Raw genomic sequence first — 27,913 nt, 5'->3', positions numbered from 1 at the left:
CACCCCAGTAAGGTCTCTTACCACCTTTCACTAAACTGACATTAATCTAAACAGCTCCTGTTTCACTTACATTGTTTCTAAATTATTAGAGCAACGCATCATTACCATGCTATTCAATAATCTCTATTTCTAGCTTTCCTGAAAAGGTTGCACCCTTCTGTATTAATATTCTGTCATGACTGCTATGCTGCTATCTTTTGGCTGTGAAACCCAGTTTAATTTAAATTATTCTTAAGTTCCTGATATTTGCACAAAAGTGTTTCAGTTTTCTTTGCATTTCAGCTAATATAACCTTAACCACATTCAAAGCTGGCGTAGTCATGACAGCTCATTACATTACCTGACCACTATGCTCAGAAATATTTATTGCACTTAACATTTGTTCTGATAATTGTCCACTGCTCTGCAGAGTTACACCGCTTTGTGTGCTGTATTATTTAATGTGTACATTAATGAAAAAAAAAAAAAAATCCTTGACATTAGAAGAATTTCTTCACCATGAGAGTGGTGAGGCACTGGCACAGGTTGCCCAGGGAGGTTGTGTCTGCTCCATCCCTGGAGGTGTTCAAGGCCAGGTTGGATGGGGCCTTGGGCAGCTGATCCAGTGGGAGGTGTCCCTGCCCATGGCAGGGAGGTTGCAACTAGATGATTTTTATGGTCCCTTCCAACCCAAACTATTCTATGATTCTATGATTATGTAAATCTATCACATTTTCAAGTTCTAAGTTCTTCAACGATGGCACAAATTCTCAATGCCAGCAAGGTCTTTCTCCAGGGATTACAGTTTAAAGACTCCTCCTCCAGTAGATCCATTTTAAATAGTCAAAATTTTCAAATCCTTTCTGCAAGACCCGGTCTCAGGTAATCCATGACTTTGCTGACCTCCTACATGTCTTTCTTCCAAGGCTTGGGAGGATTCTGCTGAATGCCAGGAAAGCCTCCACAGAGCCATGCAGCTTCTCCAGCCCACTGGACTCTTCCAAAAGAAACTTTCAATATTTCTCCTGTCTGCAGAGTCATAAACATGCATCTCCAGCCTCCATTAGTCAGATTTCTCTTCAGTCTCGTTTAAAGCCACAAGCTTCCATTGCTATACTGAGCAGGCATGTTATATTGAAGTGGATTTACCATTTTGTCCAGCATATCTGTAAACTTACATTCGTACGTATCCCTCTCTTTCTCTCTCTCCATTCCTCCAATGCATCAGACCTCCAGCCTGTATGCTTTTGGACTACCCACGACAAAGCAACACATTAAATAAAATAGACGAGCAAGCTTGGAAAAGAAGCTCATTGGACCTTAGCACTTCCTCTCCTTCCTGTTCCCTAAGTAAAATAAGTCATTACCTTCACCACCGTGGATACCTTGAGCTTCTAGTGACTCATTTTGCAACCATTAATGAGGAAGAAGGAATAAAAACAAACCTCAAGGAAAATACAGGGCAGGTTTATTTCTAAATATTCTCCCTTTTTAAAAGTTACTAAATCTACTCCTCTAGACATCAAAAAATCCAAGTGTCCTACTAGAAAACGAAGAAAACATTCAAACAAGAAATGTACTTCAGTCACTGAAAGTTTGAGACAGTTTTGCTCGATATTAACAGCAAAACAATGAAGTCTCAACTTACACAGCCGCAATGGTACTACCATAGTAAGAAAGCTCTGAATCTCAAATGGTGCCTTGACACTTTTCTTAAGCAACAATAAAGAAAATCATGACAAAGCGTGAAAGCAGCAGCCACAAATCTGCACTTCCATATTCCTCACAGGTAAAATGAAGTTAGAAGCAATTTAGACTAAGAAACAATAGGTAGCACTATCTCTGTCACAAGGAGATCTTGATAGAAAAAACAAGCTCTACTTACTAAAGGAGAATGTGAAATGAAGAAAACATGCAGAACAAAAGCATCAAAAAGTCAAAGATCTGCAGTTTCTCATGGCATAAAACAGAGAAAGTTAACCTAACAACTGTTTGGGATCCTTAAGACAGATTTTTAACCAGTCCATGCAACCTTTAAAATTCTTCAAGATTATACTATCCACAAGATGCTTTGATTAAAGTTCAAAAAGTTATGATGGAACACTAATTTTATTGTGCCTATTTATAAAATCATAGTGCTTTCTCCTATGAAAGGAACAGCAAGTTTCCTATGAAAGGAACAGCAAATCTTTTCAGCATGTATTTTCTAAAGATATTTGATCTTCGTGTTTTCATTAGGAAGAGTAAATGTTATTCACACATACTTGATGTTAACACGTATACTTTTCTTCATTTTACAAGCCCCTCTCAATCTCAGTAACATAGTTTGTAATAACAGTGTATGACTTTTAAAGAAAGGCATCATCTCTCCTCAGTCTTTTCCATTAAACTCTTTATTGTATTATCACCATGGGAGAACAGACCCAGCAGTAGCTGGTAGACTTCTCTTCGTTATACTATTTGTTAAAAAAATGGGAAAGAGCAGGTAAAGAAGTAGTTGCACATAATCATAACGTACAGGTTTGTTTTTAGCAGCATTTGGCTTTATATACAGAGAAGTTATACACAGAGAAGGTTCAAACAGCAATACTACCAAAACACTGCATGGATTCAATACCAAATGGTACTGAATTGGTACTGAATCCAATTCCTATTTTAGCACTGAATCTAAAGTTTATGTACACTGAATTACATTAGCATTCCCTCAGATTAAGCCCCATACTCTTTCTGGAAAGCCAAATACATGCAGACACCTTTATCCAAAAGCTTTGAGAGAGGTTATTTAAAATAGCCTGTTCTTTCTGTATCACAGAAGCTTAAAACCCTAAAACCAAAGTTATGATTGCATCTTTTTAAATACTAAAAATGACAATGTCTGTTATCTCCACTTACGTCATAGCATCCAAGAGCTATCCCCCATTCATAGAACTGAATCTCACCGATTTTACAGAAAGAAAAAGAAAAGGCAGTCACCTTAATAAACGTGAAATTCAACTCCATCACTGCTTCGCTCTCAGCAATACAGAAATGCAGTAACTGCTGCAAACACAAGAGGGAACACAGCTTCTACCACATCTGCCAAAAGGGCACAAAAAAACTTCTCTCAGGGCATTTCATGGCCATAAATTCACTCCCTTCAAACAAGTCTGGCTCTACTGCAAGCATTAACCTAACCCTATTTATTGTCTACTCAAGCTGACTCTTCTAGCAGTTATTTAATTTCAGGTACAATGTAAGCCATGGGTACTTTACCCTGACAAAGTCTGTATAACTTCCCTATAGCATGTAATCAGACAAGTCTAGTAAAACCAGAACAGTTGCTTTGATGTACACTAGACTATTCTGAAAGTTAAAATAATAATTCTAATGTAAGAAATATACATTTGGTTTCCAAATTATTTTTTAGCAAATGACAGAGCTTGGTTAGACTTACCACATCTGCTTGAATATATGCTTATCTAACTTCTTACTAACAACCTTGCTTCCTGTCATTTTTAACCACCTTAGTATTTCCGATGCAGCTCAATATCCCACATATTGGCTATATTTGTAATACATCTCAGCAAACTTCAGGTATGTCTTTGACTATCTTATTTTTATTAATTTTTTTAATATTCTTTTCTTTCTAATCTAGTTGCAACATTAGTATTACTTTGAAGACAAACTTGGCAACCTGTATTTCACAAAAGCAATAAAAAGATTGAAGTTCCATCCAGACATTATGCTCAAACTGCTACCAATTCTCTATCCAGAACTGTTACGCACTCGGATCTAGCTCACTGATGCAAATACAAGACAGTCAAATGACAGTCAGAAAAGCAGCTGTGTGCATGAATTGATAGGGTTAAAGAAAAATTATTTACTGAAAATCTGAAGTAGGATTGATCATAGAAAGGATTAGTGGTATATATAAACACATGTGATACCTAAATTAATCCATCTGGGATTAAGAGACCAACTCACTGATAGGACTTCTGGGTAGTATTAGTTTAATGACTGAAAAATCATTCTGGTTTTAGCCTGGGATTAGACAGCAGGTAATTCTCAGTACGCCTGACTGCATATTTTTTCAGATGCATTAGAAACCAACTTGTGCCAACCTACAATTTCCTTATTATGAATTCCATAAATTTTAGAAAACACTAAACAACCTATTCAACTGCAAATGGCCCTTGTGCTAAAGGGAGAAAGTCTGGAGACTAGATATGTATCCTTAAATGGAAACTAATAAGGATTACTGGTAAAACCTTTAGACTTCCTAATCACTTTAGCAGGTTTTGTGTATATTACAGCAATTTCCACCGCAGCCTATAGAGGATAAGAGAATAGTATATCCTTAGAGGACAGGAAATACTAAGGCATCAAGTTCTGCTGTTGAAGAAGAAAAAGACAAGCTAGTCCCAAAATAAATGAAAGAATAGATAAAGGAAGATATTAATTCGGTGCTCTCACAGGGACACAAAACTAAAGAGCAGCTAGGAAAGATAAGAGAACAGAGATAATGGAGGAATTATTTACAAATATACCAAGTACAAATCCATACTTTCCAACTTATAAGACTCATCAACAAGTAAGGTATAGATAGCTCAAGATTTCTTACACAGCAGATCCCTGTAGACGTAGACAGGACCAAATCTGCATATTGTGGGGTTTATTGCTGTGAGGCATTTTGTTTTGCGTGGAGTAAGAGAAATAGAAAAAAAGAGAGGCACAGGGAAACACAAAGCTACCAGCCACTGTCTAACCAGCAACATCTAACAGATAAATCTAACATGATGCTGCAACAGACACCTACAGTTATTTTCACAGTATTTGTGTTGATAAAGAATAAACGTTTACACTATTAATAGTCTTTTTAGAGCTAGCTTCAACTAAAATATTAGATTTTTCATACAATAGGAGAGCACACCAATGTGAACAGTACATATTTACCATAGTTTTCTTTAAGCTGCTACATAATAAAAAGCCAATATTCCAACAATGATTGCTCTGTAAGGCCAAACAGCTTTTTAATACCTCTCAAAGCTTCCCCTTTATAAGCCAGGACCAGCCTGAGCATAAAAGCCAAAAGAATAGTAGCATGATTCAATATATAATACTCAAGAATGACTTCTAAAAGAAAAACAATTACACCCAACTACCTTACCTGGGTTTAGCATGTCAAGACACTGACTTTAAAAAACTGGTGTTGATTGCCTCTGCTTTTTCCCTTTTCCCAGAGTTTTTTTTTTTTTCTACAAAGCTTATTCTCTCCTTCTCAAACAGGCTTTGATGAATTCAGCAGTAACAGCATTAAACTGTCATATTCGTAGTTGCCATCTCTCCTTGCCAGCTGAAGGCAGCACCCCCACAGCAAGACGGACAAAAATAAAGATATGCCGATCCTCAACATCTGCTATTCAGCACAAACGAGCACTTGTATCAAAACAAACTAGAACATCTGGCTGAGACCAGTGACAGCTGAAGAGCCAGAACATCATTTGCTTCTGCTGCCTGGCACTAACACCACAACAAACCAGTAAAGACAGTGACTTCCCCAGCCACTTCAGCAAGACCCAGTAGAGCTCATCATTTCCTTTCTACTTCTATTTCCCATTCCGCTGTACTAAGCCAGGGGGCAGGGATCTCTGGATGTTCAGTAATAAAACTGGGGTTTAATGCCTGAATGTTCCTTTTAAACGTGGATGAATCATAATCCCTGAAGGTTACAGTTTTCCATACTTGCAAGACTGGTCCTGATGAGATTAATTCTTGTAATAGCATAGCTGATCACCCTCATTAAGCAAATAATAAAAAAAAAAAAAACATATAATCAAGCAGATAAATGTATGCAAATAAACAATTTCCTAAGATCTGAAAGGACTCAGTTCTATGTCTAGAGGATGGCACAGTATTATTTCTTAGCCTAAAATTTAAGCAAAGCATTCAGAAATAAACAAATCTCTCTGCCCACCTGGAATACTGATTATCCAAGTCAAGTTGCTTCACTATCTGTGTTGTTTTGTCCTGCCAGTCTTCTCCAGTCATGTTGTCTTTATGAGAGCACCTAATATGCCCCACTGAGTCTGATTACAGACTAGGCATGGCTAACTATAGACTGGTATCATCCTGTTGGCAATAAAATGAATCATTCCTCAGCAGAGCTCTTTAAAAGCCAGCTCTATATTTCTCAAAACTGGGCCCTGGAAGTCACAGAGAGATGAACATTAATGCTGTGATCCTGCAAATGCTTTCCTTTCAGTGACTGATCACTTGATGAATGGCTGTACAGCTTCAATCCACTTTTGCTTCTCTTAAACCATGGTTCTCCACCATATACACTTTGGTTAACTGGGAAAAGAAAGTTAAAATTAAGCCCCTAAATCCTACCTCAGTCTTTACACTGAATCAGCTAAGACATGGCTATTTGTGCAGCAAATGTTTCAGACATATTAGAGAGGTTGATGATAAACTTAACAAATTGTGAAACCGGGAACTCTGCTTACTCCCAGGATTTTCATTTCCAAAGGACAAAATTTTGGTTGTACTCATTTAAGACTCGGAAGAATCACAGAGTTCTTGCACAGAGATTACAGGCCTGGCATCTTGATTTATTCATTTTCTTAAAGAGTTGCAAAGACATGAGATTTTTCTGAATGCTTGTGCCTTCCAGGAGGAAAATGGCACTGTTAAGTGCTATGTTCACTCACTTTGATGAAGAAATTCATTTCTGTACAGGCTGTCCTAACTGGAAAGATAAGAAGAATGGAAGAGCTAACTAACAAACACTTCTGGTCAGGAGGCATGCAGAACTAGCCATTTATTTTTCTGCTCCTTACATTCCACTGCTGCTACCAACACAAATCAACTCAGCTGAATGGATAATAGAGCAGAAAGCAACAACTAATCAACTTGCCGAAGTTTTCTTCAGGAAAAAGAAAAGCTTATAACTAAGTATTATTGACATTAAAACACTGCGGAGAATCAGTCAAATTTTATTAAAAGATTTGATCTAAAGAAAAAGTGGAAGTTGAATTTTGGAAACATTTCCTAGTTAAATTCACATTCTCCACAGAAGACTCATGCTGAGGTGAGCTACAATTTCACTTACATTTGAAAAAATAAATGAAAATAAAACTGTGAGTTAAGTATTCCACTGCTGCAGGAAGATCTGGGGAGTGTATTGATTTGTTTATTATGTATTCTCAGCAATAAAGAGATCAGAAAGACACACACAAAATGTAAGCAGGTCTAAGCTTTCATGGACTCATCACTGTGCCGAGGTATAAAGCGCTTCTGGGTAGCTACAGCTCAAAAGAAAAGGTGAAAAAACAATTGTTTCCTAGTGGAACAGCTCCCCTTGACACTGGGACAAACATACACGTGACAGGTAAGGATCTACACAACTAAGACTTGCTTTTCATTAAGGGCATTAATTATGGCCTCCTGGGCAAAATCTAACTAACTCCAAGATACATGCCTAGAATTTCCTATGCACTTTCAGTTAGATACTGTTCTTCCCTTTGTCCTTTACGGTGGCTACTTGGTTCTGTTAAATGGCTGCTGCATTTCAGCCCAATATAGTAAAGATTAAATAAACAAATAAAAATCCAGCAACAGAAAACCAGACACTTGCCAATGTATAGTTGAATTATCTGGTTGTGCAGCATCTGGAACCATTGTGAAGATAAGGAGAAAGGAGGGGAGTAGTATCTAAATTAAAATTTCACTTCTCTGTTCTGGGCTAATCCTTAAAAGGAGCCATAACGTGGCTGGCAGTAAACTAAACCCTCATCTTCTCAGCAATAAAACGGTCCTACGTCCCCCTTTACCTCAGGGACAGAGGTGCTGGAAGTCAATCTGAGCATGAGAGAAGCAATTTACCCAAAGCACCTTACGCTCGGACTAATCTGACAGCACAGAGACTGTGAGGCATCAGCTCAAAACTGACATAAATTAGAGCAATCCCAATTGAGCCTGAAGAGGAAAGGAAACAGTTTAATCTTCCACTGTCCCAAAATCCAGAACTGTACTTCAGATCTCGCACTCTGAAGCCGATCATCAGTGCTGGGCCATCTATTCAGTTAGCAGAAAAAGAGCCCTGAGGAAAAAGCCTCTCGGGTTTCTCAGTAACCCTGCTCTGCCCACAGCTGTGCCAGGCTGACTTGTCACAGAAGACAGCTATATCATGAATTTCCACCTATCAGAGGTGAGGGACATTGTTCTAGGACATCGTAAGACACATCGGCAGCATTAACGACGTCTATTTACTCTAAACCAGAGCATTTAAAATCCCAACTTAAAGAAAGGATAGCTTACCTCCTAATACCTGCTTTGCAGTAACCATGTTTTACTACAACCCTTTGCCCTACCTGGCCAGAGCCGAGGTTGTCTCCTTTAGGTGTGACACTGTCTGGCAGTCAGCTTGCTGTTTTTCTGACACGGCAAGCATCACTCAAGATGATTTTACCGAATGCTTTGTTCATTTATTTTGTTTGCGTCTATAAGTCTTCAGGTTAAGTGAAAGGCTAAGTGCAGATTCAAGCGTGCAGTCTGTATCTATTTAAATAGATGTCAAAATTTTGAAATGCTATCATACCAAAATGCTTCCATCAAATCCCTTATCCACAGGAAAAGAAATAAAAAGGAGGCCTAGCTTGAGGTCAAATTTTACAGTCATTAAATGAGCACAGCTCTCACTGACAGCTGCATTCTCTCCCTTCTATTTCATTTCCATGGGTGCTGATAAAACAATTAATAGATTTGACTGCTAATTTGCATATTAAAACTAAAGGAAGAAAAACCACAGTAAAAAGTAGTTTAAAGAAAAAAAAGCCCACAAGAATAAGTTCTGACTCCTAGATCATTAACCCAGAAAAGCATAAGTTGCCTCTTTTCATGTCATCAGCAGGCTCGGTCCCATGGTGCCAATTCTGCCCCCTTCCTTTGTTGGGTCTCCTAAATTGTGCTTCAGGAAGTAAAGAGTAACAGTTCACCAGCAGCAGCTGGCAGACACACACAGATTGCAACTCAGCTTTGCACCCAAGATAAAGGTTTGGGTTTTTTTGAAAAAAATAAGTTATGCATTTCAGTTACAGCATTCAGGAAACTTTATTGGGGAACCATTCATCTGCTACAATGAATACACTGCTGTCCTGTATCAGCTGATTACAGAATAGTCCTAACACTCTTATTTCATATGGTGGAACTCAATGCTACCTGGTAAGGCTTTGCATGCTCTTCTGTTTTTTCTGTCAGTCAGAAGAAGAGACAAAAGAAGAGAAATTCTTACAAATAAGAACTTACCACCTTCTCATGGCATTGAGTTACTGGACCCAGACTAGGTGGATCCAGTACAGTTCATCTTCCAGTATAGTCCACCTAGAGCAAGAGAAAAACACAGCAACCAAACTGCATTTAAGAAGACATTTAAATTAGCAAAAAAAGTCCAAATTAGTGATCATATACCATTAGGTTATCATTTATTTCATGCCTACCTACAACATACATTTCCAAGTCCTCTGATATTCTCTGACAATCAAATTTTTATCTGTTCAGAGAATAAAGGTTTCTTTTCATTTAACAAATTACATTCCACTAAACGTTACTACTACCCAAGTGCCTTATAACCAGTCATCCTGTCCCAGCAGAATAAGAAATTGGTCTTAGTTTTACAGATTAAGATTACTTAATTAAGAGTACTTATTCCTGTGTTGGATCAAAAAATTACCATCATTCTCCATTCTCTTCAAATGGAAAAGGTTGACTGGATTTTTTTTCTTTTCATTAGTAATTTGATTATGGCTTGCAAAAAACTTTTGATAGTAACAATGAAATTTATTTGTAGAACATCTGAAATAAATTTCATTTTATTGATATTAAAATTTTACCATTTTCTGTTTGAATGTCACGGCTACAGAAGCATAGGAATGTAATTTGAAAACAAAGGACTACTTTTGACATGAAATTGAGAGGGGATCTTGTTTAGGCTTGTCTTTATTTAAAAAAAAATAATAAAATACAACCACTATCTGTCATGCCCTGATGTGAGCTGCACTTAAGTTTTTTAAAGAAAAACAAAGACAGAAACTAAGAGAAATACGGAAATGTCATCTTTTCCCTTGTTCTCCCAGCATTTCTGTCATTTCTCATTTTTGTTGTCTAAGAGTGTCTCAAATTGCCCAGAGGTTTGTGCAATCAACTTATTTGCAGCTGCCCTGCTATCACCACCAAAACCAGGAGACAAAACATATGATGAGATAGGAGATAGCTTAGATAAACTTTCGTACTTTTCATTGGAGTTCCTTGGTCTAAAACAACATGCAAAACTACACCTTGAACTTTCAACTTCTTTTTCTCATCACTGAGTTAATAGATTTTGCCAGGAAAACAGCTTCAAAAACTGGGGAAGAAAACAATAGAAGACAGCAAAATGAACAAAGGGACTGCCACTTCATCGCCAGCTTTCCAGACTATCAGTGATGATCCTTTTCATCCTTAATAAAAAAATCATCATCCTGATCCTTCATACCTACCTCCTACTTCAATTATACCTGTCTCCAACTAAAGGAACTATCTAGTCTTTCTTCCCACAAAGCTAGATTTCCATTATTTTCAACAAGAGCTTTCTCTAGAAAAACCACTCTATCCCCAAATCTTTCCCAGATAAACGTAGATAAACATAAATATAGTAATTTTTTTTTCAACATAGAGGCAGAAATTCTCTACAAGGCTCTACCTAAATTACTCTTAAACAGTTTTATAAATTCCTCTAAAAAAAATATTTTCCAGTCAGAAACTCTGTACTTCTGTGTTGAAAAAAAGGAACTATACTTAACTCAGCATGAAGAATAACATTACATTTTAGATTAAGGCAGAAAGCTACCACTTTTAAAGACACAAAGAACAAAGGGAAGAAATGTTGAACATATTATTTCAGTATATGACAGTACATAGTTCTAGCCAGATCGTTAAATAATTCTTAATGATATTATGTTACAACTAAGCTAAAGAATAGGAAACTGTGCTGGCACACAGCAGAGAGCACAAGTAAAAGTGTCCCTGCACCGCAGGAGACAGACACACAGGGAACTGCAGGAAATCTTGCAAAAAAAAAAATTCAAAAAATATATTCAAACCACAACGCACAGCAAGATTTTCAATAAAACCACCGATTGTTCTGGTTTTAATAAAGATGCAGATTTAAAACTGAATCTTAGGCGAGGTTAATTTCTTGGTCAGATCTGAACCTTCTGTTCCAGTTCAGTCATGAACTATGACCAGCAAACAGCCCTGCAGAGTGAACTCCTTCGGAGCATATATCTAAGGAGATGGCTTTTCCACTCTTTCCCACTTGTACTTATGCACCTCCACGAATTAAGAATAGAGCTGTAAAATTTGAAGTGCCAGGGAGACACCAGCAGAGAGATATGAACTGTGCCAATCCAGAGTTTGCTGTGGTGCTGACACAGATGAGAACTTTGTGCTTTGTTTTTCAGGATTAAGGAAATGTAAAAATCTACAAGTATGGTTCTTAATCTAAACTCCTTCCAATTTAGTGTTTATTTAGTTCCAATGTAATCTAACTTCTGCCAGACACATATAAAGGAGGATTTTACGCCTTATCCTTTAAGCAAAGGGTGATTAACAAGCACTAAAATTCCAAAGGAACTATGAGAGCTATCTTATCTATCTTATCTGCCAAAATGACTGTAAGCTATTTCTTATGACACCGGATTAAACATTAATGTTCCTTAATATTACTCTTAACATTAAGAATCCTCACATTTTAAATATTAAATCCACAACTCAAAGTAAGATTAGAAAATTACTTGCAAAAAACGTGTCAGATAACTATGCCCTGTAATAATATGAAGTTGAATCCAGCTGCTACTGCCAAGAACCACTGCCCCACTGAGCCAGAAGAGATACACATACACACATTCTAAACGCAAAACATTTCCAAAACCATGCCAGGGAGGCACAAGGCAGTGGTACAAGTAGACACAACAGGAGAACTTGTTACATACTGTTAATTTAGTGTAAGGACAGCAGCAGAAGCTTCTTATGAGAATGTTGATTCCTTCTTTTCCACAGGTACCTCTGGCACGCCTATGTTTTCTCCCTCGCTGCCTTTCTGGCACTGAGCTTTATTTCATTTACACATGAGCACTCAGTTCCAGCTTTTTCCCCAACTGCAGTAAAACAGTCAGTGCTTAATGCATTGACACAGACCAGTAAGAATGCCAGTAATTTATAGAGTAATGCTGCTATTTGCAAAATACCGCATCACATTCTGTAACAATATAGGAAACCAAGAACAAGTAAAAATGTTATTTCAAATCAAAAGGCTGAAAGTATTACATTGAGTCATTCTGAATTTTTAGGTTAATGGTAATGTTAAAGTTTTAGATTTGGCAGCTCTAGTTACAGTCCAGCCTCACGCTCACACAAACAGGTTTTTACTTGAGCAATTGTTTCTCTGGGCAATCCAGACATTACCATTTCCATACCCTACCCATGGCCTAATGAGTCTGTTCAGCTGGTGATGCTGTAGCCACAATGGTGCAAGAACAGCCAAGATGAAGGCTTGCCGGCCAGGATGGCAGCCACATCACCACAAGCTGCATAACCTACAGTACAAATAGTGCCTGCTGGATTGCACAGATAATGCACTGCTCAAGCTCACTCAGACACAAGTGATGACTGGCCAGACCAAAACATGATTTTAAATAATTTATCTACAAATTTCTGCAAATATTTTGAAAATGTTAAAGTCCTTGACACAGAATCATACCTACTGAGACCATGCTCTCTGTACAGAACTTCCAGGTTTCACCTGCCTCTTCGCCCTGATCCTCTTTACTGCCCTTAAAAAAAACACGAGCAGCAAATTTCCCAGTTGGTGGTCTCATCCATCCATCTCTTACACTTCAGCCTTACTTATTTTGAATAGTAAATTACAGGAAGAGGATGTCTGGCTTGATACTATTACCCCAGCCACATATAGTATTATTTTACCTGGTTATGGCATGCAGTCTGGCTAGGACAGGGATGCCAGATACTTATGAGCATTTCTGAATCCTCTGGCTAAATTATGGAATAAAAATTATAGTAATACTCTCCAGGTTAACTTGTCTGCTGATTAAATCTCCTATTTCCAATGGAGCTTTGAGGAGACCAGATACCACAGCAGTTAGAGGAATAGAATAGAACAGACTCATAGAATCCTTAAGGTTGGAAGAGACCCCTAAGATCATCGAATTCAACCATCAACTCAACGCCCACATGCCTACATAGAACTGAATGAAGAAATAAGTGGATTCTCACTAATTTGTAACACCTCTGGAAGCCAAAGTTTCTCTCAACACAGTAATTGACGGGAAATGTAGTGAAAAATATTCTCAGAGGGTTTTTTTGTAGATTAAAAAAAGAATTCCACATTTCCTCCCTTCAAAAAATAATTGGTCTTTTCCTTCTCACATCGCCCAGTATTCAAGAGCCATTCATTCCATATCACATGGAATATAAGCCAGGGCTTCTCCAAGCTTCAAAACTGATGGCTTCATTTAATCCCCTACTCCAATATAGCACTGCAGTTTATGCAGTGCATCTTGAACAACAATGCATCTTCTGTTCCGTGTGATTTGGGATATGTCCTTTGCTGTGCTAATAAGTTAGTATTGTGAGTCTCAAAGTCTATCTGTATATTTACTTTGCCAATTGTAAAATTGTTTATAACCTCACCATGGACCAACACTTTTTTTTCAATACTTTTCCAGACTGCGTGTAAGGTTGCTTACTAGTCATTCTTTCGTAGTCCAATTAAAAAATGGTTTTAAAAGTCTCCGCTGGCTGCTGTAACTGGATAAAGAAATTAATACCAAAGTGTTATGTTGCGTTTTTCTTTCCTTAATTTCTAAATACCTAAGCATATTTTCTAACAGTCAATATCTCATTAAAACTACCTTTATCCATAAATGAGATTAAATACATTTTTCTTCAAGAAAAAAACTTAGACTTATAGGTAGAAGTGAAGAAAAAAATAGATTTTTAAACACCTATGTATCATCAAGACCAACTGAGAGGCAGTTTTATACCTGTGGAATACACAGTAAATACTAATAAAAAGGTCATAAGGTGTTCATCTTCCAATAAACATAGGAAAATGCAGCTCTTGCTACAGACCCCAGCTTTCCCCTTATTTAGAAAATAAATATTAAGTACTTTATGATGGGGGAAAAAAAAGGAATGAACTATCAAGTAGTCAGAACAGAAAAAAAAAAAAAACCAACTTTTGCATATCATCTTGTTTGTAGATTTTTGAAGTAATGCCAAAGAAAATTTAGAAACTTTCCTTTCTAAATGTTGCACTTGCCAGCAAAGTGTTAATGTCTGTAGAAAGACTAATGGTTTTCCAACATATTTCTTTGATAAATGGGTTAACTAAATTAGATTGATTTTTTTTATTATTTTTTTTCTTTTTTCTTTAATTAAGTTGGTCCCTTGCCTTGAGCAGCCAGAGTTGTTTATCCACAATGGCCACAAAAATCCCTGTGTTTGATGGTTTAATTATCTCCTCCTTGTCTGGTAATTCTTTTAAGGCATTTCTTTTGTGTGTGTGTGGCACAGCAAACAAAAATAATTATCTGTCTGTCTTTCTCTATTCCATCTTACAAACTTCCTTACGCTTTTCCTCTTCTTCACATATGAAGACTTTAAAGTTGACGGACTAAAGCAGTGTCTATTTTAAGTATAGTATAAATGATTTTGTTTATTTTCAGTTACCTGCGCAACTGCAGTCCATGACCTATCCAGAGACCTACCTGCGACAGATATTACAAGATCTAAATTTTGTTTACTTGTTAGGCTGCATCATCTGTCAGATGCAGAAAATTCTACTGAGAAGAGCATGGCAACTTACATCCATCTCCCACCTCAACACCGGGTCCTGGCTTAAACTGTCTGAGTCTGTTAGTAGTCTGGGCATGATAAGAACTAGGTCTGAAAGCTATGAATATCCTTCGCTGGGCTAGAATGGGAACAATGCTATTTGGACAGAAATAGAACAAGCTGAAAGATAACCATGTATGAAGAAAGGGGGAAAATCAGTATCACTGACTGTAATAAAAGGACAAGTTAACTGTAGTATGTTAGGGAGTTTCTGAGTTTTCTTTGCTAATGAACACAGGCTTATTGGAAACTGCTCATTAAGTTCCAAAAAAATAGTTTTATGCATATTTCATTAAAAAAATAACCAAAAAAACCCCACAAAATGACCGCTTAACAGTATGTGAGAATAGAATTTACCTTAGTTCAAGGTCTGCTTGACCAACAGTAGTTCTACACCTAAAAGTTAAATTGCATCTTCATTAAGAATTGAAACAAACTAAACTTGTCATTATGAATAAATCAGAAAAAAATCAGATCTTTTTATCTCCCCAATAACCATCAAGATCAACAGTATCGAACAATTTGAAAGGCAAACCTTGATCACCAAGTTTCAAAATGATTGGAAAGGACCTTTAAAGATCATCTAGATCCAAATTCCCTGCCATGGGCAGGGACATCTTGCACTAGATCACGTTGCTTAAAGTGCTGTCCAACCTAATCTTGAACACTTTCAGGGGTGGGACATCCACACAACTTCTCCAAGCGATCTGTTCCACTGTCTCACCACCCTCATCATAAAAAATTTCTTCCTTTCGTTCAATCCAAATCTACCCTCTTTCAGTTTAAAACCATTGTCCCTTGTTCTGCCACTATAAGCCCCGGTAAAAAAGTCTTTTATCTTTGTTACAAGTCCTCTTCTTATAAGCATTGAAAGGTTCTAATGACGTCCCCCTGGAGCCTTCCACAGGCTGAACAACCCCAACTCTTTCAGCCTTTCTTCATAGCAGAGGTGTTTGATCCCTCTGATGATTTTTGTGGCACTCTCTGGACCTGCTCCAACAGGTGCACATCCTTCCTGTGCTGTAGTACTCCAGGTTGGGTCTCACAAGAGCAGAACAGAGGGAGAGACTCACCATCCTTGACCTGCTGGCCACTTTTCTTTTGATGTGGACCAGACTGTTACCAGCTTTCTGGGCTGCAAGTGTGCATTCCCAGCTCATTTCTAATTTTTAACCCACTGGTATCCCAACATTCTTCTCAGTAGGGCTGCTCTCAATCAGTTCTTCACCCAGTCTGTTCTGATATTGGTGATTGCACTCAGGTGCAGGACCTGGTCTTTTTGAACTCTATGAGGTTCACAGTAGCTCACTTTTCTCAAGCCTGATAAGGTCCCTCAGGATGGTAAAAGCTTAACATATGATGTCTAGATAAGAAGCTTACCATAAAGTGTCAAGAAAGGAGGTATCAGAGATCTTATGAGGCCAGGACAACATGCCACATAGACAAAAGAAAGAGAAAACCAGGAAACAGGTAGGGAACTCTGATTTCTGTGCTTTGCCTTGTATGAACACCACAGGCAAGGAACAGGGCACATTATCATGTGTAATACAAATGGTAAAAGAGAACCAGAAATGTTTCACCAAGACACTCACAAATTCAAACTAAAGACGTAGAAGATTCTGATGTTCTCTGTGACCCACATGCACCCTATCGCATTCCTGCCTCACAAAGGGAGTCAGTCTCACAAGTGAGCATTAAGGAGGCAGCCAGCTCACCATGACCTCATATACCCAGAGGTTTTCTAAACACAAACAGGGAAAAACAACCTTTGAAGTAAGGTGGAAAGTGGCCAAGCACACCAAGACTTAACTTCACTGTAAAGCTATCACAGTAAGACTGTTCATGGCATATCCCTTCATCTCCCACCTGGTAGGAAAATTTCTACTAGCCTTGATGTTATTATGACTCCTCAGAGGTTCCCTGCTCTGCAGACACTAGGTTCTCTTCAGGTTCTCACTAGCATTGCAGCAGAGGCACACCTCACCTCGCCTCTCCAAGGTACCAGTACATTTGACTGAAATGCAAGTCTAAGCCTCAGCCCAATGAGTGTTTTCAAGATGGGATGTGTATTTCCTTCCAAGATACCAGCACTTCTGCATCTCTCCGACCATCCTGTCCCTTCTGCACATTTCTAGAATCAACACAAGAGGGGATATGTTACTAACAATTTTTAAAATTTAATTTTTAAATTAAGCCAAGAATTTTTTTTTTAGAAAACAAAACTCAAAAGCCAAGATCTTAGAGTGCTTCCTTGAGCTTCAGTAAACTCACAGCACTATAAATGGGGTCAGAATCTGCTTCCATCACTTAGGGGAGGTGAGAGATATGTGACATTGCTGACTATACAACAAAGTCTCTTTTGAATTATTCACTACAGTAGAACTAACAAATCATCCGTATGTAAAGCTGTGACACTGCTCCAAATACAGAAATGGAAAGCTCAGGTCATAAATGATGGGCTGGTATTGTCTTTTGAAATGTCTTAAAAATATATTATGTTCTGCTATGTTTCCAGTATTCTTCCACTTCATCATTCAATTTCTGTAAAAATCTTTCCACCTTAATCATCAAACTATAGTGGGAGACACTGCTGTTTTTCAGGAACACAATAATGCATTCTCAAAGCTGATGTTTTTCAGAACTTGGGAAGTATCTGACAACAACACCAATTCCCAGAGCCACGGGACAGAAAATCATCAGCATTTTATTTAAAATAGGCAAAAGGTGCATACATTTGGAGTGGTTTGGTTTACATTTTTTCCCACAACTGGAACAGTTCATGGGGACAAACCTATTCATTATTTTTGTATTTACAAAAAGAGGTAGCCACAAACCTCAGGTAAAATTCCACTTTACCTGCACTATGTTGTTTTGATGAACTAGATCAGACAGAGGAGGAAAAAAATAGATCACTGCTTCAGGCAAAATGCCCAAGCATGTCATTCTATTGTAACATACCAAAATTGATTGTTAAGGTAATTTCAGCGCACTGAAAGTGAGTGATTATAGTTTTTCCTTTGAATAAGAATACAGTTTTTATGTGTTCTGTTGTTGACATAAATCTTAATAAATATTCATAGATAACTCTAGGACACCTCATTAGCAAGCTGTTCAACAAGTTGAACAAGTGCTCAACTATGTATTTTAAATATAATAATTATTATAAATATATGCTCTCATAGTAACATGGAAACAATTGCAGCATGTTTCTTAGTGGGACATCAGATTTTTTTAAATACAATAGCCAACAAATGCTTCCACCTAGAAGACAACCGCATCGTTTGGCTGCACTAGAGAAATAAGAGGATGATTCTAGAAGGGTTGGTTTCCCCTTGTCCTCAGTGCTCAGCTGGGAGCTGTCTTGTTCCCGGGAGCTCCTCTGCTTGCATTGCTTAATCTGGGGCTCATCTTGTTTCCAAGATCAGTATATTCCTCCAACTTGCACCCATGACCATAGGTAACAGACAAGAACACTACATCGGCAACTGTACCACCTGTGGTAACAGAAACAGAGACATTTTCTCCTACACGTGCAAATAAGTAAAAAGAAAAAAATGACAGTTTTTACCTTCCTTGTAACATCATATGACCAAGAACAGCAAATGTAGAGGGTTACTTTGGTAGTCTAATGCTTCTTTGATCATATAGCACGCCATGGGCATGATACACTTGGGAGCATCCCGAACACTTTAGACAGCCACTAGACCTGTTTCTCAGGAGTAATGTTTTAGAGGACAAGCTGGTGATTCTCAAACGATAGCCAAGTGCCAGCCCAGAACAAAAATACCAGGAAACTACATGACTGATCTCCAGGCTGGGGAGAGGAGGAGGTGCAGGGGAAAGGGAAGGGGAAAGGAAAGAAAAGAAAATAGGATCGATACCACCACACCTGCACAGATCAAGCCTCCTCAGCCTTTATGAAACACAATCCCAAATTGGACAGGATTTCAGTTTCCCTATGATCATGGTTGGAGGTAAGAGAGCTGGATACCAGATTAGACAGTTTATTTCTGGAATACATTTCATATGGTTCTAAAATAAACTACCATTTAGTCTTGCTTCAGTGTCTATATTCCTTCCACCCTTTGAGTCAGTCGGTGACTTGTCACAGTATGCTTGTCAGCGATCTGCTCTGTCAGGTTCCCACATATCTTTAGATCAGCCTTGAGCTGCCAATTGTAGGACAATTCCTATTCACATTAACACTGGCATCCACAACCTTTCTTTGTAATAAACCAGTGTTTAACATGTTTTTTCTTCTGTGCAAGGTTACCACAATTTGCCATTCCGTTAAGAATGCTAATCATAACAAAACAAATAAACAAGAAAAATATATGTGAATGACAAACCAAAAAGATCTGAACTGCGGCACAGTACCTCAATTCACACTTGGCGTCCAAGGAATAACTAAGATTCTAAGCTGCCAAGAAGAATTTACAAAGGTTTCCTTTGCTGCAGTCTATGAGTGATAAAAGTTAAAGCTGAATCTTCAAAAGACTAAAAGACTACATAAATGTAGAAGGACAGTACTTACTGTGCTTCTTGAAGACCCACACACACGCATGCAGCATGTCTCCAAGCATAGCATTATTGGAAAATATACATTTCCTGCTGGTAAACCTTTCTCATTATCTTCAAAATACTGATATCACAGGTATCAATGGTAGCTAACGTTTTCTTCTGTGAAAAGCATTTTAGTAGTAGCAGAAAAGCAAGGAAAGGGCAGTGTTATTTCCTTACTAAACACTCCTACTGTTTTGTAATACTTTTCTATCTTCTACTTAAAAGGAGTCTTTGTCAGAAGAGGGATTTTGCTCAATATTCTTCCCTCAAACATATTCAGCATGTCATGACTTATCTCTCAAGCATGTGCAGTCTTCCCAATTTACCAACAGGTTGATTACTGATCAATTTTAATGCAAAGTACTACATATATTTACATATATATTTTGACAGCCCAAGTGCATTTCGCAATCCCAGAAAGTGTATAGCTTTGCTTTTTCCCATATGCAGTTGCAAAGAAGCTATTGTGACCAGGCTTTTCATTTTTGTCAGAGAAAGAAAATCCAATTTATAAAAACATAAAGCTTTCATGGTGTCACATCAAACTGCTTTCTAATTTCACTTGCAAATATATAACAAAGCAGTTCACAACTATGCACACAACGTCGATAGGCTGAGTCCTCTAATCCCTCTTGCTTTTTATGCTTTAGAAGGGAAATCTATCTGAAGGCTGTCATGTCTTGATGGTACAGAAACCAATTTAAAGGTTTCTTGTATATGTTGTTTTCTCCACCTTGACCAGAATTTTTGTATAATCAGACACCACTAAAGGAAAACTTTGAAAGCACTCCAAGGGATACCAACAAAGGATGTACTTTGCCCACAACTGTCCTAACTCCCATTCTCAACAAAGCCCCCTTGCAATGGCTAAAAAACATTAAGAAGCATTTGGGCTTTCTGAGGCTCACACATTGTACCGTTTTTTAAAAAGACTGATGTGGCAACAACTGGGTTTACATGTATCACTTCACACAGACACTTTCTGTAAAGCAAAGACAAACTGAAACAGTACATGCGATTTGCCATTAGTAATTTGCCCTGCAGATTGTGTACGATATAATTTATTTTATTTTAAAACACCAACATATATACACCAGATGATCCTATGTAAATGATAACTGGTTATAACACAGCTATAAATATTAAAATGAAGCCTCGCTCATCATTGTTTTATCGGTTGATAGATATAGAATCATAGAATCACCAGGTTGGAAAAGACCTCTTGGAACATCAAGTCCAACATTTCAGAAATACATGTGGTTTTCCTAACCAATAAATAACCACAAATAAGTCAGCTAACCAAGATTAAACAGTAGACTACATTTAAAGTAAGCCAGCTATCTTACAGTAACTGCCCAACCATATTCTCTTACTCCAACAAGGTAAACTCAAGATGTATTTATATCACGAAAAATAACTGACCTCACATTTAACAGGAGTACAGGCAGTAAAAATATGCTGATCTATGAACTAAGCCACAACCGTGGCAGCTTCTACTGGGTTTGTTAAGAATTCCAAATATCTTCAGGCATCTTCATATTTTACACTGCCATCTAGTGTAGGCTATATTCACACATTCCAAGCTTCAAACTAACAGGACCTGAGCTATCCTAAACCAAAAAAAGCTTCTATAAAAATAGCAGCCACCCCTTCTGTTTAAATTACTTGGAAACCAGCAATTCCTAGAAGGAAAAAGACTATACTGGACAGCTGAAACAAAACACCAAAACTTAAAGCTATCCAACACAGGCAGTAGGAAAGCTGAAAAGCAATCCTAGCTAAACGATCATCGGATACGATTCATTTGGAAAAATGTTTCATGCAGATTCACCAAATTAAAACTTAATTGACACAGGTTAAGCATCTGTGCTTGTGTAGAAACTACAGCTCAAATTAAACAGTATTTCTCGATAACAGCTCTAAACTGAGAATGCTAATTTCAAAGTATTAAAAAAAAAAAAACCATAGGTGTTCCTTCTTCATTTACAAACTCTGTTCCAAGGTTTAATCACTGGAACCTTGACAGATTGCTCTGCTCATGTGGAAAGAGCTGGACTGCAGGAAAGTTTGCTTTGTGATGAACTTCCCCCACAGAGGCAACATTGCCATCTTTATCATTCCTAGCTAAAGCAGAGAAGCTACGCCACGTGGCCGTTCTACAAAAGCCACACGGACTGTATGTCATGACAGACAGTAACACAGAAATTCCAGATACAGTGTGGCTCTGTAGCTGCTTTTGGGGGGGTGGAGTATTCAACCCACATACTTACTTGGCCACAGCAAAAAGGCACTATTCATACCCATTCCAACTTTTAGATTATTAATTTGAAAATTAAAGTTCTTCTCGTCAATTGAAAGTGTATTAGTGTATTTTTAAAGCTATAAAAATAGCACTGATATTATTCTGAATGTCAAATGCAGTATCTCTTACTCTGTACCAAATTCTGTTCTCATTTACAGTGTAACTGGAATAACTCATTAAAGAGATTTATTCCAAAATTATGTCACTACAGCACAGAAAACAACTTCATCCCATAAAGCTCAGTTCTACAAATACTTGTTTTCTTTAGCCATTTAACACATGCAAAAAGCAAACAATATCCAGGCAGAGCAGTGACGTTATTGCTGTAATGGAAACACTGTACAATACCAAAGTGTTGATGCATTCTGCTTAATGCTCCATTTGCACAGCAGCAAATATACACGATACCAAGTCACATTTAGTGCACAGACTTTTATACCCATTTTCATGGTTTTGAGTCATTCTCATAAAAGAAATATGCACCCTAGGTTCAGCGCATCTTACAAGCTTTGCTATAATATGCCAAGACCTTAGTTCATAAATAAGCGCTACAAGAATCTGATGTTACATGAAAAACTGTCAAAATACAATAAACACTTATTTCCCGTGAGACTTTCTCCCTCTTAATCATCCATTACACATCCACCTCTTATAATTACGAGGAAGAACAGAGTCTTTTTAGTGCCTCATATTAAGATATTTCACTCTATTTGCCAAAATAGTGGTTTGGCAGCAAGAAAGACACTCCTATTGACAAGCGTACAGCTAACAGAATGAAAAGAAATTGATACAAAAGCAAGTGTTTTAGTTATGTATATATTTATAGTATATATTTAAGTATAGAATATGTATGTAAGAGAAAATGCTCCCCAGTCAGCCGAAGTCCAGATCAACTTTACTACTGTACTTGATAAAATTTCACTGAGGTGACAGCATAGGGTGAAATTTCATAGAAACAGGATATACAAGACAAAAAAATCCACCAAAAAAAAAAAAAAACCACAGAAGGCTTTGATTTTTAATGCTGCAGCAGCCAGAGCATGAACTCCACCTGCCAAAGAAATGAACTTGATAAACAGCATCACATTTAACAGCTTTGACACCGTGTTATGTCAAGTAGGCACCTTTAGCTTGTTGTCTTCTGAGTTTTCATTAAACAGAGCCTTCTTCAATATTAAAAACAATCTAAAGGAACCTATGGGGCAAATTCACTGACAAACAGGAAGAAGAGGCTTAGTTTGTCAGGCATCCTAACCTATGGAAATCAATATTAAACCTTCTGTGCAGCTACAAAGTTGAAATTACTGTAAATGCTAGAATAGTCTTGCCCAGTCTCTTCTGTATTCAGAAGGGTGGAAAGTTCTATAGACCTTTAATCTAAAACATCTTAGAAGCAGAAATAATTCCACATTTTTAAATAGCCCCACCTAAGACACTGGCATTAAACAATTTAAAATCCATTGCTGAAATGGGTAAGCAAACTTTACCATTGGAAACTTCAGAAATGTACAGAGTAAATCGATACAATTTGTACTATTCATTCCCTCTTAGAAGGCAAATTAATAAAATGTGCCCTAAGATGCCCACTTCACCTTTCAGTATGTTCTCTAAATTCACCTCACCAAAAAGGTATGGAAGACTTGGAAGACAACATATCCTGTCTTCTAACAGGAATTTTTATAGTAGAAGGCATTGTATAAATCTGATTTGCTGGTTGAGATTCTGCCCATCTTTAGTTAACTTATAGTGACAACAGAAATGTGAAAAAAACCTCTTCCCCGAAATGATCTGCTGCAGACATGAATGAATTACCTGCATCTACCTTTGCTGATGATGAAGAAAATAAACTAAATAATCCCCCATCGTTAATGTATAGGGTTTTTTTTTTCTTAATACTCAGCTGGCAAGCACTTAACCTAGTCTTCTGAACAGTAGGAAACCAAAATTCACAAACCTCAACTCCTTTTTAAAATTGCCAGTGTGGTTTTTGCATCAAGGCGAGCAAGACTTTTTAATTAAAATCCTCTATCACTGTGAAGACATCTATGAGCTCAAGTCCAGCACAGCACTCCAACCTTGCACAATCCAGCTGGTCTTTCAAGTTTTGTCTCAGGTTTTCTATAACAGAGCAACTATCCAGGATAGGAGAGCCTAATAGGCTAACTGGCCAGATCCTTATCTGGAAGGGTTAAGGAAGAATTGGGCATTCCTTTAAAACAAAAAACCAACACATTTTCTTAAGGGCTGCCAGAGCAAAATAAAGTCTGATTTCTCCTAAAGAATGAGATGGAGAATCTGGGACAAAACCGCAGCAAGACTGCCAGGTTTGTAGGTGAAATCCAGGAGTCTGTGGAAGTCTCCTAAATACAGCATAAATAGGCAAGACCAAAGGTTTAGTGAGGCCAGGACTGCCATCTCTCCCCAAATAAAATTTCAGCCTTCCATCCACCACACATTTTGACATATGAGTTCAGATTTCCAAGCTATTTTGAAAGGCCAAGTAATATATTTCATAGAAATCAATTTATCTCAGTCCAGATTACTTTGGAAGAAGGAATCCTTCCTCAAAAATGTGATAAATAACATTCACCATTCATCAATGGTAACAATAAAATATTAATATAATACAAAAGATTTAGTAAGCCAAACAAAGATAGCCCTTTCTAAAAATTTCCATCAGTCAGGGCATTTGGCATACAGGGAAGGTTACGAAAATATAAATTAGGGAGAGAAATGTAGATAACTGCCCGAGTCTTTAAGAATGCTAGCTCAACTTACCATAAATTTTGTAGAAACATTAGTGTTGGGAGTAATTGTTCACCTTTCAGTTTGTCTTTTAGCAAACTGTCTCACTTTCTCTTCTAATTCCGCTACATAAATCCGAAAAGTATTATTTTCATATTCATCTGCATAACTCATATGCCAAAAATATAAATCTGTAACAAGCTAAATAATTCAGCAAACATATCAATCCCACTACTTTTCCTCAAAAGCCATAGTGAATTCAGGCCTAGGTCTATTGAAACAATTACTTCACCTGCAGACTATCATGCTCAGCCTCCAACATTTACTGTTAACTAGCAAAGTGTCCTCCACAGGCTGACTTTGATGCTCCAGGGAGATATCCTACTCCTGGGTTTTTTTCCGTTGGGGTTTGGTTTTGGTGGTTTTTTTTTTGTCTTGCTGTACAATAGACTTCCAGGTACTAAGCACAGTATTAATCATTCCTTTTGATTCACAAAATCTAGTGTGAGCCCTTTGGGTCAGATCAGAAGATAAGGAGACAGTCATAAAGGAGGATCTGTAGGAGGCACCCGGATACACCTGATATACCTTAGCCTGAGGAAGACAGAATTCTTTGATCAAAAATAACTAAGGCAGGCTCACGGACAAATCCCTCCAGAGAAACCAGAGCAAAAGAGAGACGAGCAGCACATGCAAGGTTTAAGGAACCTATGGAGAACTGGAACATGAAGCTTTAGGTAGTCCAAGAGCACCAGTAAAAGAAAAGCTTTATTTTAAAGCAAGATTTAATCTTATCTTGAGCACTGCAGAAATACTGTCAGAAATCAGAGGAAAAAAAGAAAGCAAAAATAGGACTCTGATGTAGTAACACTGCCACATCCTCCCACTAATGTCATCGGGGCTGTAGAACTCTCACAGGACTAATTTCTGCTCATATTAATCTTATGATTTGTACTTTAATTCTAGTGGAATTATCAGAATGTGTGAAGTAAATAGCATTCAGTCCTGCATGGATAGTTACGGTAATGAGGACTTAGATGCACAAGCTCCATCCACTATACAGGTTCAGAGGACAAAAAAAATAAGATACAGCAGGGCTTTAAAGCTACTTCGAATTTAGTCAGGCAGGTAAAAAATCACATTAAAAAGGCAGTGTTCTAATCATTCAACATTGGTTGTGGTTTGTTTTTTTTTTTAAAAGACCATCACACTTAAATACTTATCCAAATATAAGAAGTTTTGTAAGCACCCTGTTATTTACATAAAGTCTGCGCTTTGATGCAGACCGAGAAACTGACATCGTGCCTCATCACTCTTGCTATGTTGACATCCTTTAAATATAGATAGAGGGTGCCTGTAAACCAATGACGGCTGAAAATTAGTCTCGTTTTTGAGATTCAAAGCCAGATTTAAATGGCATATATACGGCTTGATTTTAGTACATCTATTTTAACACATCATTAATGGGTAAATAAACACATAAATTTCTTCTGGCAAGGAAGAGAAATGGAAATGTAATTAACCATCAGATGAAAACACGGCTCCACAAAGACCTCACCCTATTTTTATTTCAAGCAAGGCACCGGGTTAGCTTTGGGGACCAGTAAAGTAGACAGCACAGGCTCTGCCACCCATGCTTCGAAACCTGTTTGTCATTTGGGGGGAAAGCGCATAGAGCTCCACTTGATGACAGTTCAGAAATCAAACAGCATCCCTCAACCCCTCTTTTTCTGGCCAATACCATTTCAAGTTACAACTCTGCCCAACTTACCCATACGCAATTCGTTTCTTGTGGTCCTCGTTACATTTTTGCAAGATGAGGATAGGGGATCCTGTAGCTCGATTACTCTCCCCAATTAACCCCTTAGCATCACCCGCGGAGCCTGCCGCCCTCCCTAGCAGCTAAGCGCCCTCAACTTCCAAACACGAAGGAAAACCCTTGCAAATAAAATCCTCGACCCCCCAAAAAAGCCCTTTGGGAGCATCCCCAGCCACATCTGCGCGGCCAGAGGGAAAGGGGGGGGATGGCACCGCGACTCCTCGGCAGGCAACGCCGCTGCTGGGAGAGAGTAGGAGAAACCTCCAGCGGCTCTGGAGCTGGAAGGTGCCCCGGAGCCCGGGTAGCAGTGCGGTGATGCCCGGCAGCCGGCTCGGACCCCCGACGAGAGCGGCTTTGGCTTTTGCCTTGCGGGCTGTAACCTTAAGAAAACTTGATAAGGGAATAAAAAGGGAGGGACTTCGGCGGAACCCGTTCCCGGCTTTTAATCTCTCCTGGAGCCAGCGGGGGAAACAAGGAAACGAAACCCTTACCTGGCCGGCAGCCGGGGCGACCGGCGCGGCACCTTCCCACGGTGCGTGCGTGTGTCGCTCGGTGCCTGGCGAGCGCTGCTATTTATAGTCCAGCAGCGAGAGGAAATGAAAGGCTGAGCTCCCCAGAACCCAGCTCGCCCTCCCTTCTCCCTCTGCTGCCCCCCGGGAGGGCGAGTTTGCGGCTGGCGCTCGCCGCGGGCACGGGCGCTCCTCTCTGTGTGCGTGTGTGTGTGTGCGCGCGTCCCTCCGGCGCCGCCCCGGGGAGCGTCTCCTTCCAATGTCACCGCAGCCCTTCTGGCAGCGCCCCTGGAGCCTCCGCCTTCCCTTTCGCAGCCCTGCGGCCGCGGCAGGCTCAGCCGCGCAGAGGTGACCCGCTGCTGATGCTGGAAGAGGAGGAGGAGAGACTGGCACTGGGGTGTGGGAGGGAGAAGCCGCCGCTTGCCATTCACCTCCTGCCGCCCAGAGGGAGCCCGGCCTCCGTGGCTCTGCCGGGCGCCAGGGGGATGCGAGGCGCTGGAAGGAGCCCGGCTGCTCCTAGGGGACGGTCGGACGAGGATGCCGGCGCTCCGAAAGATGCTGGCGGTCCCGAGGATGCTGGTGCTCCGAAGGATGCTGGCGGTCCCGAAGATGCTGGCGCTCCTGAGGATGCTGGCGCCAGGGCTACCTCCTCCCGCGGGATGGGAAGCCCTGAAACACTTAGGGAATACAACACACACCTTCTCCTGAAGGATGAGAAGCTCTGGGACACAGTCACTCAGGGATGCAGCACGCACCTCCTCCCGTGGGATTGGAAGCCCTGGGACATGGTCAATCGAGGATGCAACATGCATTTCTCCCATGAGACGGGAAGCCCTGGGACATGGTCACTCATGGATGCAGCACATCCCTCCTCCCGTGGGATTAGAAGCCCAGAGACACAGTCACTTGGGGAATGCAACATGCACTTTCTCCAGTGGGATAGAAAATAAGGGTTCCCTTCTAGGAAGTGATTCCTCGCAGCCACCAGGCTGGCTTCCTCTGAGTTTTTTGCAAAGTTTAGGGGGTGATGCCTATCAAAAAACCTTCCTGGGGGTGGGAAGGCTT

At 39.1% G+C, this 27,913-nt stretch overlaps 1 protein-coding gene across 8 annotated transcripts in view; it reads right to left on the bottom strand.

Annotated features, from left to right (window-relative positions):
* The window catches only part of INPP4B (inositol polyphosphate-4-phosphatase type II B), a 328,507-nt gene extending 301,304 nt beyond the window's left edge, over nt 1-27,203 (bottom strand). For 5 of the 8 annotated variants that reach the window (XM_054065533.1, XM_054065540.1, XM_054065532.1 and 2 more), the window contains exons 1-2: nt 26,831-27,203; nt 9,265-9,339 (exon numbers count right to left, since the gene is read on the bottom strand). The gene's annotated coding sequence lies outside the window, so the exon portion shown is untranslated. The remainder of the gene's footprint in view (nt 1-9,264; nt 9,340-26,830) is intronic. The other 3 variants (XM_054065536.1, XM_054065539.1, XM_054065538.1) reach the window with 2 other exon arrangements.
* Between the last annotated feature and the right edge of the window lie 710 nt (nt 27,204-27,913).

Source organism: Cuculus canorus, chromosome 4, assembly GCF_017976375.1.
Source record: "Cuculus canorus isolate bCucCan1 chromosome 4, bCucCan1.pri, whole genome shotgun sequence".
Taxonomy (NCBI): Eukaryota; Metazoa; Chordata; class Aves; order Cuculiformes; family Cuculidae; genus Cuculus; species Cuculus canorus.
Note: the sequence above shows the minus strand (reverse complement) of the source record. Positions and strands in the feature narration are given on the sequence as shown.